Genomic DNA, 19132 nt, shown 5'->3' with positions numbered 1-19132 from the left:
TTTAGCAGTTTTGTGGAGTTTTTTTCATGGAGTTTTTGGAAAACCACCATAATGCTGCAGGAAAACCAATGCATCTATCTGGCCAATTAGAAGGAAAGTAATCACAATGCACATACAATGAGGGCAATTAATATGTATGAATACGGAGGCAGATTCTGAAACATTGATAACTCTCTTACAGAGGAAATACTAATTTATTAAAATATCAGGAGGATCATTTATTTATTTTTTTTATTTACAGAGCAATATTATTTCTTAATTTAATTCAAGGGGCAGTATTAATATTTTTTTAATTGATGTTCCCAATTTTTTTTAATGATGGGAAAACATTTATTATTTTATGTGTTCCATTTATATAGCCATAAAATAATAAATTATTCCATTATCATTAAAAATACTCGGTTCTCAAAATGGCATCTTATTGGCTATCCAAAACAAGAGACATCCGTGAGCCAATAAGATGCCGTTTTGAGAACCGAGTAAATCCGAGTAAAACCGAGTAAAACCGAACCCGCTCATCTCTATTAAAAACTAGAGATGTGCGGCGGGCACTTTTTGTGTTTTGGTTTTGGTTCTGGTTCCAAGCTCGTGTTTTGGATCTGGATTGGTTTTGTCAAAAACCACCCTTTCGTGTTTTGGTTTTTGGTCTGGATGATTTTTGATAAAAACAGCTAAAATCACAGAGTTTAGGGGTAATTTTGATCCTACGGCAGAGGTTCCCAAACTGTGTGCTGTGGCTCCCTGGGGTGCCTCGGGACACTTGCAGGGGTGCCCTGGGTTGGTAGTCCAGGACCAATTCAAATTATTCATGGTCAATATAATAGGCAAAACCAGTGCTGGTGGCTGCCAGTCATAAAATATGTGGCCAAACAGAAGCAAATCTTGTCCCTCACCACACAACTGACCCCAAGGATGATATATAAACGCAATCTACTTAATGTAATATTTCTTTCTAAATTTCTCAATAAGAAATTTTTGGCCTAGGGGTGCCGTGAAAAAAATTCTGATATTCTAGGGCGCCGTGATTCAAAAATGTTTGGAAACCACTGTCCTACGGTATTATTAACCTCAATAACATTCGTTTCCACTCATTTCCAGCCTATTCTGAACACCTCATACCTCACAATATTGTTTTTAGGCCAAAAGGTTGCACCGAGGTGTCTGTATGACTAAGCTAGTCCCCAAACAGCACATCATGCAAAGAAGTAAAAGAGGTGCAATGAGGTAGCTATATGACTAAGCTAAGCGACACAAGTGTGCGGCACAAACACCTGGCCCATCTAGGAGTGGCACTGCAGTGGCAGACAGGAGTGGCATTGCAGTGGCATCTAGGAGTGGCATTGCAGTGGCAGACAGGATTGCACTGAAAAAAAAAACTAGTCCCCAAACAGTACATCATGCAAAGAAGTAAAAGAGGTGCAATGAGGTAGCTGTATGACTAAGCTAAGCGACACAAATGTGCTGCACAAACACCTGGCCCATCTAGGAGTGGCATTGCAGTGGCAAAAAGTCCCCAAACAGTACATCATGCAAAGAAGTAAGAGGTGCAATGAGGTAGCTGTATGGCTAAACTAAGCGACACAAGTGTGCGGCACAAACATCTGGCCAATCTAGGGTTGGCACTGCAGTCCCACTGCACTAATGGCGGATACCGGACGCAGGTCTAGCACCAACATAGCTGTCAAGGTCTCAGTTATCCGCTTTGCAACAGGATGACTGCTGTCATATTTCATCTCCCTCGCAAAGGACTGTTGGACAGTCATTCGCTTTGTTGAAGAAGTACAAGTGGTCTTCCGACTTCCCCTCTGGGATGACGATCGACTCCCAGCAGCAACAACAGCAGCAGCAGTAGCAGTAGGAGGAAGTGGTTCTTGATCTTTCCCTATTTTATCCTCCAAATTTTTGTTCTCCATTATTTTTCTGCAGTTATATATTAAAATGCAGCACAGGAGAGCGTACCTCTACACCACACAGGGCAAACCCTGTAAAAATTATTTGGATTAAATGTTAATAACCCTTTTATTTGGAGTAAATAATATACAGCACAGGACAGCACCACTGCATTTATATGGCATTACCACTGGACTGGACTTATACGGCAGTACCACTGGACAAATACAGCAGTACCACTGGACATATATAGCAGTATCACTGGATTTATACGGCAGTACCACTGGACATTACGGCAGTATCACTGGAATTATATGGCAGTACCAATGGACATATACGGCAGTATCACTGTATTTATACGCCAGTACCGATGGACATATACGGCAGTATCACTGGACTTATACAGCAGCATAGGGAAACCACGACTGGACTGATGCAGCACAACACAGCACCACTGGACTGGACTTATACAGCAGCACTGGACATATGGCAGCAGAGGACACCACCACTGTGACTGGACTGATGCAGTACAAGACACTACCACTGGACGGACAACACAGCACCACTGCACTGGACTTATACAGCTACACTGGACATATGGCAGCAGAGGACACCACCACTGTGACTGGACTGATGCAGCATAAGACACTACACTGGACTGAGCAGCACTGGATTCGCCACCCTACTTTCCCTCCCGCACAGACACTAAGGACGGAGACACGTCCTCTTGTTACACTCTCCGGAACAGGAGTGAAAATGGCGGCGATGGAAGGCGCCTTACATGGAATCCAAAACCCGCGAGAATCCGACAGCGGGATGATGACGTTTTGCCTCATTCTGGTTTCCGAGTCAGGCGGGAAAACCCGAGCCGGGCTCGGGTAATGAAGTTCAGGGGGGTTCGGTTCTCAGGGAACCGTACCCGCTCATCTCTATTAAAAACATTTAAAAAATGTTGATACAGCAAGTAACAATTACTTATTAGTGTTCCCTGAATCAGTGGCATCACAACGGGGGTGCGGGCGCACCCGCCAATTTCCAACTGCATAGGAGCTGGCACTGCACTCACACTGGTTTCTGGGGGCAGCTCGCATCTCTGGGATACCCCGGAGTGATGAAACGGGAGTTTGAGCTGCAAGGTCACGCCCCTTACATATGAGACCATGCCCCTTACCTGCAACGCCAAGTGACTAATATGGTTACTGATGCGACGAGTAAAGTTTTTTTAAATCTCTCACTCCAGGGGTTATATTTACTAAGATGGCTTTTCAAAGCCACCGCATGATGGCAGTTCTGCCAATAGAATTAAAAGGGCAATAATAAATGTAAAACACCGGGGTGGACTGTTCCAGTGAGTTAGGACATTTGTTACAACTGTTCAGAACTATGAGAAACATTTACCTGTGTTTGTGATTTTGCAGACACTGGGGCCCTATACAGTATGGATCACATCAGTGATGTGATTGCATACTGAACCATGAATGCCTAGTGCGCACGCGCTGCAACCATTCTGCTCGCCCACACAGTTATGCGAACACCTCTGCCTGATTGAGAGGCAGACGCGTTTGCGGGGCAGGGGGGCTTCCACAGATTGTATTGCGATCACATCGCTGCCGGGTATTTACATGATGGGTGGCCTTGCACTGTTCTGGGCAGCCCGAAGCATGCGATCGCAGCCAGTTGCAGTTTTGCTAAATTATCAAAACTGCAAAAGAAGCTGAATAAGGCCAATGGGCCTGATTCAGAGTTTTGCATACTACTTGTGAAGTCTCGTCCCATTTTTACTAGACATGTGCTGCTGGCACTTTTCGTGTTTTGTGTTTTGGTTCTAATTCCACTTTCATGTTTTGGTTTTGGCTTGGTTTTGCCAAAACCACTCATTCGTGTTCTGGCTTTGGATCTGGATGATTTTTGGAAAAAAAAACATAAAAACAGCTAAAATCACAGAATTTGGGGGTCATTTTGATCCTACAGTATTATTAACCTTAATAACAATCATTTCCAGTCTATTCTGAACACCTCACAATATTGTTTTTAGGCCAAAAGGTTGCACGAGGTGGCTGTATGACTAAGCTAAGTGACACAAGTGTGTGGCACAAACACCTGGCCCATCTAGGAGTGGCACTGCAGTGGCAGGCAGGATGGCAGATTTAAAAAATAGGCCCCAAACAGCACATGAAGCAAAGAAGAAAAAGAGATGCAATGAGGTAGTTGGATGACTAAGCTAAGCGACACAAGAGTGCAGCACAAACACCTGGCCCATCTAGGAGTGGCACTGCAGTTAGAGACAGGATGGCACTTAAAAAAACTAGTCCCCAAACAGCACATGATGCAAAGAAGAAAAAGAGGTGCAAGATGGAATTGTCCTTGGGCCCTCCCACCCACCCTTATGTTGTATAAACAGGACATGCACACTTTAACAAACCAATCATTTCAGCGACAGGGTCTGCCACACGAAATGTTTGGGCTCCCACCAAAAAAGAAGCAATCAATCTCTCCTTGCACAAACTGGCTCTACAGAGGCAAGATGTCGACCTCATCCTCCGATTCCTCACACCTTTCACTGTGTACATCCTCCTCCTCACAGAGTATTAATTCGTCCCCACTGGAATCTACCACCACAGGTCCCTGTGTACTTTCTGGAGGCAATTGCTGGTAAAGGTCTTCCCGGAGGAATTTATAATTATTTTGATGAACATCATCTTCTCCACATTTAGTGGAAGTAACCACCTATGCCGATCGCTGACAAGGTTACCGGCTGCACTAAACACTCTTTTGGAGTACACACTGGAGGGCGGGGAGGGGGGGGGGGGCAACTTAGGTAAAATAAAGCCAGTTTGTGCAAGGGCATTTAAATTGCCTCTTTTTCCTGCCAGCATACATACGGACTGTCTGACATGCCCACTTGGATGCTGTCACTCATATAATCCTCCACCGTTCTTTCAATGGTGACAGAATCATATGCAGTGACAGTAGACATGTCAGTAATTGTTGGCAGCTCCTTCAGTCCGGACCAGATGTCAGCTTTCGCTCCTGATTGCCCTGCATCACCACCAGCAGGTGGGCTAGGAAATCTTATCCTTTTCCTTGCAGCCCCAGTGGCGGGAGAAATTGATGGACGAGCTGTTGACGGGTCACGTTCCGCTTGATTTCACAATTTACTCACCAGCAGGTCTTTGCAACTCTGCACACTTGTGTCTGCTGGAAAGAGAGATACAACGTAGGCTTTAAACCTAGGACAGAGCACGGTGGGCAAAATGTAGTGCTCTGATTTCAACAGACTTATCACCCTTGAATCCTGGCAAAGCGAATGAAGGGCTCCATCCACAAGTCCCACATGTCTCGATCCGGGTAACTGGACACCATTATTTACCTTCAAAGTGTCTCCTGAGGCTTGCTCAGCATTCCAGGGCCGTTTGATGTCCTCACTTCACATCTCCTCCCTGTGATCCCGCAGCGCTGTCACAGCAGCTTCATAACTCCAACTTGTAAAATCCTAAAACGGCATCTCCAGCCCTCCGCGGCCTCTGCCGCCATCCCTGTGGTTCCAGTGTGCAAATACTTAAGTATGGCATCTCCTGCCCTCTGCGGCCTCCGCCGCCATTACTGCCGTCTCTCCACATGGTTTCACAAACAGACTTTCCTTCCAAATGCTAACATGGGCGCAGCCATGTTTTTTTCAGTCACATGCTATCACTTCACCTATCCGCTTCGCTGCCTGGACTCTGCATAATTGTTCAGCCAATGCCTGCCTCTTAGCAGGTATAAATATCCTGTTCCTGGACAAGGAAGTTGTCAGTGCTTTGGTTGTCAAACCCAGTGTTTCCAGTCTCATCTCATTGTGGTTGTTCTGCTAAGCTCCAGGTATTTCCAGCTCCTGTCTTCAACTCCACTAGAGACCCGCACCAGTTACCACCTAGCGGTGCAGCCTGACTTTGCAGTGTCCTATCATTGCACCCTGCGACTGGCAGTGTTCTAACACCGGCTTCCAGCATCTAGCTTCCAGAGGTGTCCTGTCTTCTGATACATTGGTGCTCCGCCATCGATTCCCAGATACCATTGGTGCTCTGTCATCGGTTTCCTGATACCATCGGTGTTCTGTCATCGAACCCCAATAACCAACGATCACCAGTGTCGCTCATCTGTTCTCCAGCTACATTGGTCCACCAGCACTTCCACACAGTTCATCACCTGGTCCGGTTCTATCCGGCACACCCGGCAGTTCACTTGTGTTTACCCAGTACCATTGTTCTTCAGTACTCCCAGCTTCCAGTGTAACATCAGCTGGCCAGTTCCTATTCTCAAATTCCATTACTCAGCGGATGGGTGTTGGTCAAGGACTTTCCATCTCCTAGTCTTACCAGATTGTCTTGTGATATTGCCACACCCAAAGACATCCTAACCACTGCTGCATTCCTAGGAAGTGTGTACTGTTTGCTATTTCATTATATCTGAATACCGCAACTGCCGATGTACCATCTGAACTGTGCTCAATAAAATTCATTAACTTTTCTCCTGTTGTCGTGGTCACGCCTTTGGGCTTTGGTACTGCCAGTGCATCTGCATGTCAGGGAATCTCATATTGCCTCCCAGGTTCACATACACCTCAGCCCCTACAACTGAGGCCTCCCCTGGTCAGCACCAGCCCTCAGTTGTGACAGTAAGCACTGACCACATGGATCCGGCCGGAGACCAGGTCCAAGCGACCAGGCCGATGCAAGAACTGACAGCCCGTCTTGAACATCAGGAGGCTGCACAAGGCCATGTTATCCGCTGTCTCCAGGACCTCTCCTCTCAGCTGGATGGAATTCAAATGACCCTCCGTGGTTCAGGGGCATCCAGTGTGTTGACTACAGTACCTGCGGTGGTAACCCCACCCACCATACCCATTTCTACTCCACGTCTCCACTTGCCGACAACTGCTAAATTTGATGGGTCCCCAAAAGCCTGTCGGGGATTTCTTAATCAGTGTGAGATTAATTTTGAGTTACAACCTGGCAGTTTCCCAACTGATCGCACCAAGGTTGCCTACATTATCTCCCTCCTCAGTGACTCCGCCCTCGATTAGGCATCACCCCTATGGGAGAGATCAGATGCTCTGCTGTCCTCCTATACAGAGTTTGTGGCAACATTTAGGCGCATCTTCGACGAGCGAGGTCGTGTGACATCAGCCTCCTCTAAAATCCTCCGGTTACGTCAGGGGACACGTACAGTTGGCCAATATTTGATACAGTTACAGATTCTGGCATCAGAACTTTCCTGGAATGATGACGCTCTTTACACAGCCTTTTGGCATGGCTTATCCGAACGTATCAAGGATGAGCTCGCTACCAGAGACTTACCTTCAAAGCTGAACGAGCTCATATCTCTCTGCAATAAGGTCGACCTGCGGTTCCGTGAAAGGGCAATTGAGCGAGGCAGGTCTTCATTTCCTAAGACTTCTACCACACCTCCTCCTCGTCAGCCACCTCCGCCCAAGGAGGAACCCATGCATATAGGTCACTCTCGTCTATCACCGGCAGAGCATAGAAGACGCCTATCTGAACGTATCTGTTTGTATTGTGCTGCACCTTCTCATGTCATCAACGATTGCCCCAAGCGTCTGGGAAACTTCAAGTCCTAGCCCACCAAGGAGAGGGCCGGCTAGGAGTAATAAACCCCTCTCCATCTTCGTGTGACTGTAATCTCCCAGTTTCGCTTCAAGTGGCTCAGTGCTCTAGGAACCTCATTGCTCTGTTAGACTCTTTAGCCGCTGGCAACTTCATGACTGAGGAATACGTTAAACGGTGGTCCCTACCCACTGAGAGACTTTCGTCTTCCATATCCTTGACTGCCGTGGATGTCAGCAGGATTTCCGATGCAGTCATTACCTCCAAGACCCTGCCTATCCATCTAAAGGTAGGAGCTCTTTATTCTGAACTGATTTCCTTTCTGGCGATTCCAAAGGCTACACATCCCGTGGTTCTAGGCCTTCCATGGCTTCGTCTTGATAATACTCAAATTGTTTGGAGAACTACTCATATTCTGGCATGGAGTCCCTCCTGCTCTGAGACCTGTCTTTCTAAAGTGATTCCAGTTTGTACATCCTCCTCCAAGTCTTCAGATGTTCTGCCTCTTCCATACCGAGACTTCACAGATGTTTTTAGCAAGTCCACTGCAGATATTCTTCCCCCTCATAGGGAATGGGATTGCCCTATTGACCTCATTCCGGGGAAGACTCCACCTTGGGGATGCATATATCCATTGTCGTTACCGGAAACGCATTCCATGGAAGAGTACATCACAGAAAACCTGGCTAAAGGGTTTATCTGGCCTTTTTCCTTTCCAGCTAGCGCAGGCTTCTTCTTCGTAAAGGAGAAAGACGGCGGCCTGCGGCCCTGTATTGATTACCGGGGTTTGAACAACATCACTTTGAAAAATCGGTACCCTCTGCCACTTATCACCGAGCTATTCAACCGCGTCAGTGGTGCCACCATCTTCACGAAGTTAGATCTGAGGGGTGCCTACAACCTCATCCGGATCCGAAAGGGTGACGAGTGGAAGACCGCATTTAACACCCGTGACGGACATTACGAGTACATCGTCATGCCTTTCGGACTCAGTAACGCTCCAGCTGTATTCCAACACTTCGTGAATGTGATCTTCAGAGACATCCTCTATCGACATGTTGTGGTCTATCTCGATGATATCCTCATCTTCGCTAATGACCTGGAGGAACATCGCTTCTGGGTCAAGGAGGTCCTGTCCCGTCTCCGTGCCAACCATCTTTATTGCAAGTTGGAAAAATGCGTTTTTGAACTCAAATCCACTCCATTTCTAGGATACATTGTGTTCGGTTCCGGACTAAAGATGGACCCTGAGAAACTTCAAGCTATTCGAGATTGGCTGATACCTACAACCCTCAAGGGTATTCAGAGATTCCTAGGATACGCCAATTACTACAGGAAATTTATTCAAGACTTTTCCACTATTGTGGCGCCTGTCACAGCCCTTACCAAAAAGGGTGCCAATACTTCCAAGTGGTCAGAGGAAGCTACTCGAGCTTTCCACCTCCTACAACCCTGAAGGGTATTCAGAGATTCCTAGGATACACCAATTACTACAGGAAATTTATTCAAGACTTTTCCACTATTGTGGCGCCTGTCACAGCCCTTACCAAAAAGGGTGCCAATACTTCCAAGTGGTCAGAGGAAGCTACTAGAGCTTTCCACCTTTTGAAACAAAAGTTCGCCTCTGCTCCAGTTTTAAAACAGCCAGATACCAGCTCGCCCTTCACCCTGGAGGTGGATGCCTCTTCCATTGGAGTGGGCGCAGTCCTGTCGCAAAGAGCCAATGACGGCCACTTACATCCTTGTGGCTTCTTCTCACGAAAGTTTTCTCCTGCTGAGCACAACTACGCCTTTGGCGATCAAGAACTTTTGGCTATCAAACTAGCTCTGGAAGAGTGGAGATATTTCCTAGAGGGAGCTTCTCATACCACTACCATCCTGATGGACCACAAGAGCCTCCTGTATTTAAAAGGCGCTCAATGTCTCAATCCTCGCCAAGCCAGGTGGGCACTTTTCTTCTCCAGGTTTGACTTCAAACTTCAGTTTTGTCCAGGGTCACAGAATCGCAAGTCTGATGCCCTTTCCCGCTCCTGAGAGCAAGAAAATGAGTCTGAGTCTACGGACAAGCATCCTATCATCAATCCAGTGGTATTCTCTGCAGTGAGGATGGACCCCGCCTTGGAAAAGCCCCGTAAAACCGGCTCTCAAAAGGAAGTTCTTGCAATGGGCACATTCCTCTCGCTTCGCCGGACACGCAGGCATTCAGAAGACCTTAGAATTCGTTTCCAGATCATACTGGTGGCTGACCCTGAAAAAGGACATTACAGAATTTATTGCATCTTGCCCTAAGTGTGCCCAACACAAAGTACCTCGCCAGTCGCCCGCTGGGCAACTGGTTCCTCTATCTGTTCCTCATTGTTCATGGACCTATTTATCAATGGACTTTATTACGGACCTTCCCGAGTGTAACATGCATAATACCATCTGGGTGGTAGTTGACCGGTTCACCAAGATGGCTAATTTAATTCCGCTCACTGGTCTTCCGTCAGCTCCCAAGTAAGTCTTCATCCAACTGCAACTGTACCATCTGAATTGTGCTCAATAAAATTCATTAACTTTTCTCCTGTTGTCGTGGTCACGCCTTTGGGCTTTGGTACTGCCAGTGCATCTGCATGTCAGGGAATCTCATATTGCCTCCCAGGTTCACATACACCTCAGCCCCTACAACTGAGGCCTCCCCTGGTCAGCACCAGCCCTCAGTTGTGACACCGCATACTTTGCAGAATCGCTCCGTCTTAGCTCCTCCTTCAATTTATCCAGCTGCTTCTGCAAAAGCCTGATGAGGGGAATGACCTGACCCAAGCTGGCAGTGTCTGAACTGACTTCACGTGTGTCAAGTTCGAAGGGTTGGAGAACTTTGCGCAAGACGGAAATCATTCTCCACTGCGCCTGAGTCAGGTGCATTACCCCTCCTTTGCCTATATCGTAGGTGGATGTATAGGCTTGAATGGACTTTTGCTGCTTCTCCATCCTCTGAAGCATATAGAGTGTTGAATTCCACCTCGTTACCACCTCTTGCTTCAGTTGATGGCGGGGCAGGTTCAGGTGTGTTTGCTGGCGCTCCAGTCTTCAGCACGCAGTGGCTGATTGCCGAAACTGGCCCGCAATTCTTCGGGCCACCGACAGCATCTCCTGCACACCCCTGTCATTTTTCAAAAAACTCTGCACCACCAAATTAATTGTATGTGCAAAACATGGGATGTGCTGGAATTTTCCCAGATGTAATGCACACAGAATATTGGTGGCGTTGTCCAATATCACAAATCCCCAGGAGAGCCCAATTGGGGTAAGCCATTCTGCAATGATGTTCCTCAGTTTCCTTAAGAGGTTGTCAGCTGTGTGCCTCTTACGGAAAGCGGTGATACATAGCGTAGCCTGCCTAGGAACGAGTTGGCGTTTGCTAGATGCTGCTACTGTGCCGCTGCTGTTGTTGCTGCAGGAGGTCATACATCTACCCAGTGGGCTGTTACAGTCATATAGTCCTTAGTCTGCCCTGTTCCACTTGTCCACATGTCTGTGGTTAAGTGGACACTGGATACAACCGCATTTTGTAGGACACTGGTGACTCTTTTTGTATCGTCTGTGTACATTCTCGGTATCGCCTGCCTAGAGAAGTGGAACCTAGATGGGATTTGATACCGGGGACACAGTACCTCAAACAATTCTCTAAGTCCCACTAAACTAATGGCGGATACTGGACGCACGTCTAACACCAACATAGCTGTCAAGGCCTCATTTATCCGCTATGCAAAAGGATGACTGCTGTCATATTTCATCTTCCTTACAAAGGACTGTCGGACAGTCAATTGCTTTCTGGAAGTAGTACAAGTGGTCTTCCGACTTGCCCTCTGGGATGACGATTGACTCCCAGCAGCAACAACAGCAGCGGCAGCAACAGCAGGCGTACCACTCAAGGATCCTCCGAAGGACTCCCGGTTAGGGGAGGACTCCTCAATCTTGACAGTGACATGGCCTGCAGGACTACTGATGTTCCTGACTGAGGAGGAAGTTGACGTTGAGGGAGTTGGTGGTGTGGCTTGCAGGAGCTTGGGTACAGGAGGATGAAGGGATTTAGGTGTCAGTGGACTGCTTACGCTCTTACCCAAAGTTTCACATCTTTACACTGACTTCTGATGAATGTGCAGCAGGTGACGTATAAGGGAGGATGTTCCTAGGTGGTTAACATCCTTACCCCTACTTATTACAGATTATCGTTATTTTCTTTTGGGAAGAGTTTGAGATAGGATTGTAGAGTTGAACACTGTATAATACTTCTTTGAGATGACTAGCTTCAGCTTAAAAAATGAATTGACTGTAAGGCGTAAAATCAATGAGGACATCAGTACCATATTTCCCAGTGACATTAATCACACGGACACAAACCCCAAGTGGGAAGAAGACTTTAATAAGTTAAAATATGTTCTTCAAAAACAGTTGAGAATCAGCTGGGATTTGACCACATTAGAGAATTATCAAAAACAACGCATTTACCCTAGGGGTTTGAGACCGAAAGTTTTTCCTGCTTTTCCCTTGGCTACAGAAGCATTAAAAACAGAATGGGAAACATGCTTGTTAAGATGTTCACATGAACTTACGAACATCTTACTGAAGCATGATAATTTAATGCTGGATGAATGTGAAAAAGAAATTGATACATTGGGTAAAACCTTAGAACAATGGGAACAGGATGGTCAATTTCAGAGGGTTTTTGAACAAAACAAGAGAGACCTAGATAGTTATGAAAAAACTATAATTGAACGTAAAAAGAATAAATTTTTGAGGGATAAGAAGGATTTTGCAAGTGGCCAAGTATTCAAATGGAGGAATATACAGAAAAGAGTGTACAATAAGGATACTCGTGCAAACTACAATTATACATCATCTGAGGCTGAATCCTCTGGAGAAGAGTCAAATGAGACGCAGTTTTTCAATAATAGAAAAAGTGCAAAAGACTCAGAGGGTTTTTTAGACAAGAATCGTGGTGCCAAGGGAGGGCACCAGGACACAAAAGGAAGACGAGGAGGTCAACAAAGAAGAGGAAGGGCAAGATGAGGCTCTCCATCCCCAAACAGATATCCGATTCGTGCCAGGAAAGAGAAGTAGTGGATACTCTACAAATTGTCAACTTATCTGATCGGACATTGACCGAGACGGAAATTGGGGTACTTAGCAGGGGCCTATCCTTCTCACCAAGCACTAAAATGGATCGGTTCCAACTAGAGAAGGATTTAAAGCTCTTTGAGCGTAAACTACTACTAAAAAAATTCTTTGCTACAAAAAAGACTGATCCCCCTATGACTAATGATGATGAGATTATACAGCAAGAGTGTGCCGCATTAGCTGCACTGGAAGATCTATACGAAGAATCTGAAGGTGGTGAGCAAACAGGGATGATGAGGGATAAAATATCTTGTAAGAAAAAATCCAAATTTTTTCCGTCTGAGACGATATGTCCTGAGGTAAAGGTTTTTACTAGCCTGGTCTCAAAAGAATTTGACCAGTTATATCAAAACCGGTCCCTCCATAAAATGAATAACAATCTCAGCTGGGACGAGAGGGAGTCCTTAAAAAACATCAAGAGCTGGAGTGATGTAGTGATAAAACCCTCGGACAAGGGCGGGAATGTAGTAATCTGGCCGAAGGAACAGTACATGAAGGAAGCATACAAACAACTTAACAACAAAGAATGCTATAAACTCATGCTGCTCAATCCTTCACAATACATTAAATCTAAACTTAAATCTCTTTTGGATGAGGCTCTTGACAACAGAGTTATAACAAAACAAGAATATGAATATCTATGGACAGAAAACCCGAAAACACCAACCCTGTATTTGCTCCCAAAAATCCACAAGAACTCTAACACTCCCCCAGGCAGGCCGATTGTTTCAGGGATCAATGGCATATCTGAGAAACCTAGTCGATTTATTGATCTACACTTGAGAGATTTCGTTTTGGGATTACCCTCATACATACAGGACACTAGGGATATCCTTAGGAAGATTCATGAGACGACCTTGGATAATGATCAACTGCTAGTTGGTCTTGATGTGGAAGCATTATATACCAGCATTGATCATGTGGCTGGTGTATCTGCTATCAAATACTTCCTAAGTATGGGTGACCATGATGCTTTCCAAGACTTTTTGGTGGATTTACTGCACTTTGTTTTGAATAACAACTTTTTTACCTTTGATGAAAAATTCTATTTACAGGTAAGGGGGACTGCTATGGGGGCGGCTTGCGCTCCTACCTACGCAAATCTCTTTTTGGGATGGTGGGAGCGTGAGCACGTCTTCTGTGATGGTAATGAACATTACACCAGACACATATCAATGTGGTATCGCTACATAGACGATATTTTCATGGTATGGAATGCAGGATTGGATCTGCTAATGGAGTTCATTACGGTACTAAATACCAATAATTTCAATTTGAGGTTAACATCAGAGATTAGCAGTACGGAAATTTCCTTTTTGGATGTGAAGATATACAAAGGTTTACAGAACAAATTGGAAACAAAACTTTTCAGAAAAACTACGGCCACAAACACATTATTACATCAGACTAGTCATCATTTCCCGCCCACGGTGGAAAATATACCGAAGGGAGAATTTTTGAGACTTCGTAGGAATTGCTCTGAAAATGCTGTTTTTAAAGAACAAAGTGACGAACTAACTAACAGGCTTAGACAAAGAGGGTATAGTCATAGATCCATAAAAATAGCAAAGAGCTCTTTAAGGGATATCAATAGGGAAGTACCCATTTTCAGTCAGAAGAAAAATATAAATCAAATAGATGACAAACTAAGATTTGTCATGAATTTCAATCATGATTGGGACCGGATCAAGAGATGTATTCAAAAACATTGGCACATTCTTCTGTCAGACTGTGATTTATCGAAACATATTGGCACGAATGTTTCAATGAGTTGGTGGCGTGCCCCAAACCTACGAGACCATCTAGTGAAGAGCCATTACACTCGTATAGCCCCCAAACCACCAACCCTAGCCGGGTCTTTTCCCTGTGGTGCCTGTAAGGCATGCCAACATATGCATAGAACTAAAGAAGTGGTGGATAAATATGGCACCAAAAACAAAATCAAGGATTACATTAACTGCCGAACAACAGGTGTGATCTACTGTATCTCATGTGATTGTGGGATGCGTTATGTTGGTATGACCACCAGGATGATGAAACAGCGTATCCTGGAACACGTGGGAACAATTAGAAATGCTGCCCTGGATCTGAGCAGGGGAAAACAAATAACCACGGTGGCTAGGCATTTTCATTTTGTACACAAAGGAGACCTTAGAAATTTCAAAGCCTTTGGTTTAGAAAAAATACATCTTGGCATTAGGGGAGGTGATTTGACGAACGAGCTTTTGAAACGAGAAAGTTTCTGGACCTTCAGACTGGGTGCATTGGCACCAGATGGTCTAAATGAATACATCAACTATAGTGCTTTTATTTAAATATGGCCCCCTTCTCCTACCAGCGTACACCATATGTATCATCAATCTAGACTCACTGTTATCCTACCAGCCTATACTGTGTGTATCATCAATCTTTATTCACCTTTGTCTTTATTGATAGCCACGGAAACCTCTTATTTCTCTAAAATATATGTATATTGTCTATGTGTGGAAATTCTATATAAAATGTGGAATTTCTTTGCATATAAATAGTGTACATACAAACTCTACACCCTCTGAATTCCCCTATGGATTCTAATGCATCGAAAGTCCCCAAAAAACTGCTCAGTACTTTTGATTTAATATGTCAGAAATAAGAAATCAGTCAACTGATGTGGTTTTGGTGAAATTAGAGGTAGCAACCAATTTCAGCTGAAATTTCATATGACTAAAAGCTTATTGGAGTTTGATGAAATGCTTTAAATTATTTTATTATATATATATATATATTTATATTTTTCTCTTTTTTGAAAAAACGTTTTCTGTTTGGAAACTACCTCTTCCTATGGGGAGTCTGTTACTGTGATAAAATTACTGAAGAATTAATTTATGTCCTCTGTAACATATAATTTTCTACTCAGGGAATTTCCAGAGCAAGATATGACTGTACACAAACCGTTAGTACTCAGTTTATTATGTTTGGAGCAACAATACCGGTAACATAAAAGTTATATAAAGGGAATGTTTCTAACAACTACTTGAACTTAGCAGAATATATTGCCTGGTAATTTAACTCCCACATATGTGTAAGCATATGACACAGAATGGGGGTATAAAATTTGTCCAAACAATCCTTGCTTTGGAAAGGGTAATCAGTGTTTGAAATATCCACAGGAGCTGACGATTAGGTCATGATTGAGTGAACACTGAAAGTTTAACATACATCCTGTTTTATTGGTTGGTACTGACGTCAATCACTCACACTAATCAATGATAGGATGAATAAGCCAATATAATGACTGCTAGTGAGAGTCTCTCTTTTGATGCCAGATAGTGCAGTAAAGTGAGCAAGCCTACGGGTGAAACGCGTTTTGGCACGGCTGGAATCAGCATGGCAATGTCGCCTTGTGAAAGTTAGAATCACTGGTCCTACAACCAACATACGCTGCTCCGTCCAGAAGTCCTGCTGCCTTTATAACGGTAATCTTCCTATTTTCAGCTAGCTCTCATCCACGGATTGCGGTGCAGCGTCCTTGCTCTGTCCTATGATATCAAGGCGCTGCAACCGCTCTAACGTGGAAAGCAGCACAGCTACTAATCTTTTTTCCGGCCAGTAATACCCGAAGCGCTGCTGTTTTCATATTTGCCGTCCGCTGCACCGGTCCTAGTGACCAGAGTACATGACGAAAAGAGATCTCAGCGGCTGGACTGGGTTTGCGGTCATAAAAACTTTTCATTCTAGCTGGGTTTGCTGCTACTTTTTAGCCCAACACATATTGTTCAGTGACCTATGGTCAAATGTTAGAGAAAATAATGAATTATGTTAAGTGAGCCTAACAATATTAGTATACCGATAAAGTATACCTGAAAATTAAATTGGGAAAGTACTTTGCTAATAGCCTGTGTGGAGAACGGCTTTTTTGGTAAATGCATTTCTATGTGAGAATGTGCACGGCACTGGTTTAACATTGAACCACTCCCTATCATCTCCCTGCAATTACCTGAAAATTAAACAGGCAGGAATTGTACTCTATTTCGGTTAACACTCATCCCTGGATTGCGGTGCAGTGTCCTGCAATGTCCTAGGATATCGAGACATTCCACCTGCTCTAACAGGGAAAGCAGTACGGCCACTTATCCTCTTTCTGGTCAGAAATTTCAAGGTCGCTGCCCTCTCATCCACCGGCCGCTGAGCTAACAAAAACCCTGAGCTCATGACGGTGAGACAGTAGAAGCAATGTACCATGGCATACTGATCATCTTTTTTACTCTTTCCTTTTTTCTCTTTATACCAACTATTTATGTCGGGCTACTAATGAGCGCATAAGATACCATATAAATATGATGTTCATTCTGCATCTCTCAACACTGTGTATATACCATTTGGGCAAATTTTGAATTTTTATAATTATACATGTGTTTGAGAATATAGGAGCTGACGTTCGGTAAATCAATACCTATTCATGATATGGTTGTTTAAACAGTGAGAGATCATAATTGGTTTAAAAAAAAAAATCTGAATAAAAATAATAAAAACAAGCTCCTCGGTGAGCAATCAGTGTTCTCTGAACCAATAAGCTCCATAGTGAGCAATCAGTGTTCTTTGAACTCCTTGTGATAGACAAGTGATCCCAAGGTGTATATGAATAAACCTGTATGTGTGTTTATATATTTTTCCTTTTCAAATTCCTATTAATTTTAAAGATACAATTAAAGGTTATATTTTAATGATACCTAAGGGTATATCTGGCCCTATTTATATTTCAAAGAGTGCCCCCAAGATAGAGTCTTCTTTTCTCTTTCTAGAAAGATTGACAGAGGCAACAGATGGCTTGACACCTGGGCCAATATTTACTAAAAAATCGAGTTTGTCCGATTTGTGTTTTTTTTTCTAAGTCCCAACACGGGAATTCACTAAGCACAAATCTCGGCAGTGTTTGGACTATTCGTAATGGTAAGAATGACAAAGTTCAGAAATACGAATGAATAGACCATCGGTCAAACGCGGCTGTTATTTCATACAACACGGGTATTCACTATTCATTCGTATTTGGGTGTTAGTCTCTGAGTGCTCAATTGCGGTCGTATTTTTTTGCGATTTGTTCAAAAAAGCGGCAAAAAAATAGACCTGCTTTTTCCAGGCGTGTTTACATGTGTTGCAACTAACAAATCACTCACACCTGAATTAGGATGCCTATAAAAGGATCTTAGGCCCATTTCAATCCACCTACTCTCAGAAATGGCATCAGGACTGTGGGCCAGTGATATTTTGTGTGCTGTGGGATTCCTCAGACTCAGACATCAGCCTGTAAGTAACCAGGGCCAAGAAACTGAACATGGTCAGCAGGTTGAAAAGGTTCCGCGGAGGCTGCGCAGGCCTCGTTTTTTTAGGGGGCGTTTAAACTTAAACGCATTGTCCAAGGATACGGTCATACAGATGTTCCATCTAAATCGTAACAACATTTTCCGTCTGTATGACCTTGTCAAACTGGGCCTAGACCCTGAGACAGCACGCTCTCGCTCTGTGTCAGGCCTGCACAAACTCCTGGCTGTGTTGCACTTTATGGCTACTGGCAGCTTTCAGGCTGTGTCTGGGGATGTCATAGGAATCTCACAGCCCTCATTTTCAAGAATATTAACACAGGTGATGTATACCTAACTACCTACTCTGTTTTTGGTTGGTTTTAATTACTCGGTGGCCAGTTCTGTCCTAAAATCTCATGTTTAATTTTCTTTCAAATATACACACAGGTGTTGGCTGTTTTGCAGCCCCACATCGATGCCTCAATCTGCTTCCCTACCCAGGAGTCTCAGTGGCATGCCGTCAGGGTAGATTTCTATGAGCTGGCTGGCATGTCCAATGTGCTGGGAGCCATAGATTGCACACACATTCAGCTAAGACCACCTAGGGGCAGGCAGCACATCTATACTAATCGTCATCTAGAGCACTCCACAAATGTGCAGGTGGTTTGTGATGCAAATCTCAAAATAATGAGTGGGGTTGCTGGTTACCCTGGGGGCTGCCATGACTCCTTCATCCTCAGTCAGTCATCCCTCTTTGATAAGTTTGAGGATGGACAAATGCCAGATGGGTGGCTGCTGGGTATATAATTTGATGTGTGTAGGCCTGCGTCTACTTTGTCCAAATACCGGGGCAGATGTATTATCCTGGAGAAGGCATAAGGAAGTGATAAACCAGTGATTTGTGCAAGGTGATAAAGGCACCAGCCAATCAGCTCCAATATGTAAATTATCATTTAGGGACAGATTACCCGCTGCCTTTATTACCTTGCACATATCACTGGTTTATCACTTCCTTATGCCTTCTCCAGGTTAATACATCTGCCCCACAGTGTGTTGCTGTATCTTAACATGAATCACGTTACTATATCTGTCTTTTAGGTGATGGAGGATATGGCTGTTTCTCTTGGCTTCTAACGCCATTGTCCTGACCTGATACCCCTGCTGAACACAATTACAATTATGCACATAAGTCCACGC

The sequence above is a fragment of the Pseudophryne corroboree genome, chromosome 1, assembly GCF_028390025.1.
Source record: "Pseudophryne corroboree isolate aPseCor3 chromosome 1, aPseCor3.hap2, whole genome shotgun sequence".
NCBI lineage: Eukaryota > Metazoa > Chordata > Amphibia > Anura > Myobatrachidae > Pseudophryne > Pseudophryne corroboree.
Note: the sequence above shows the minus strand (reverse complement) of the source record.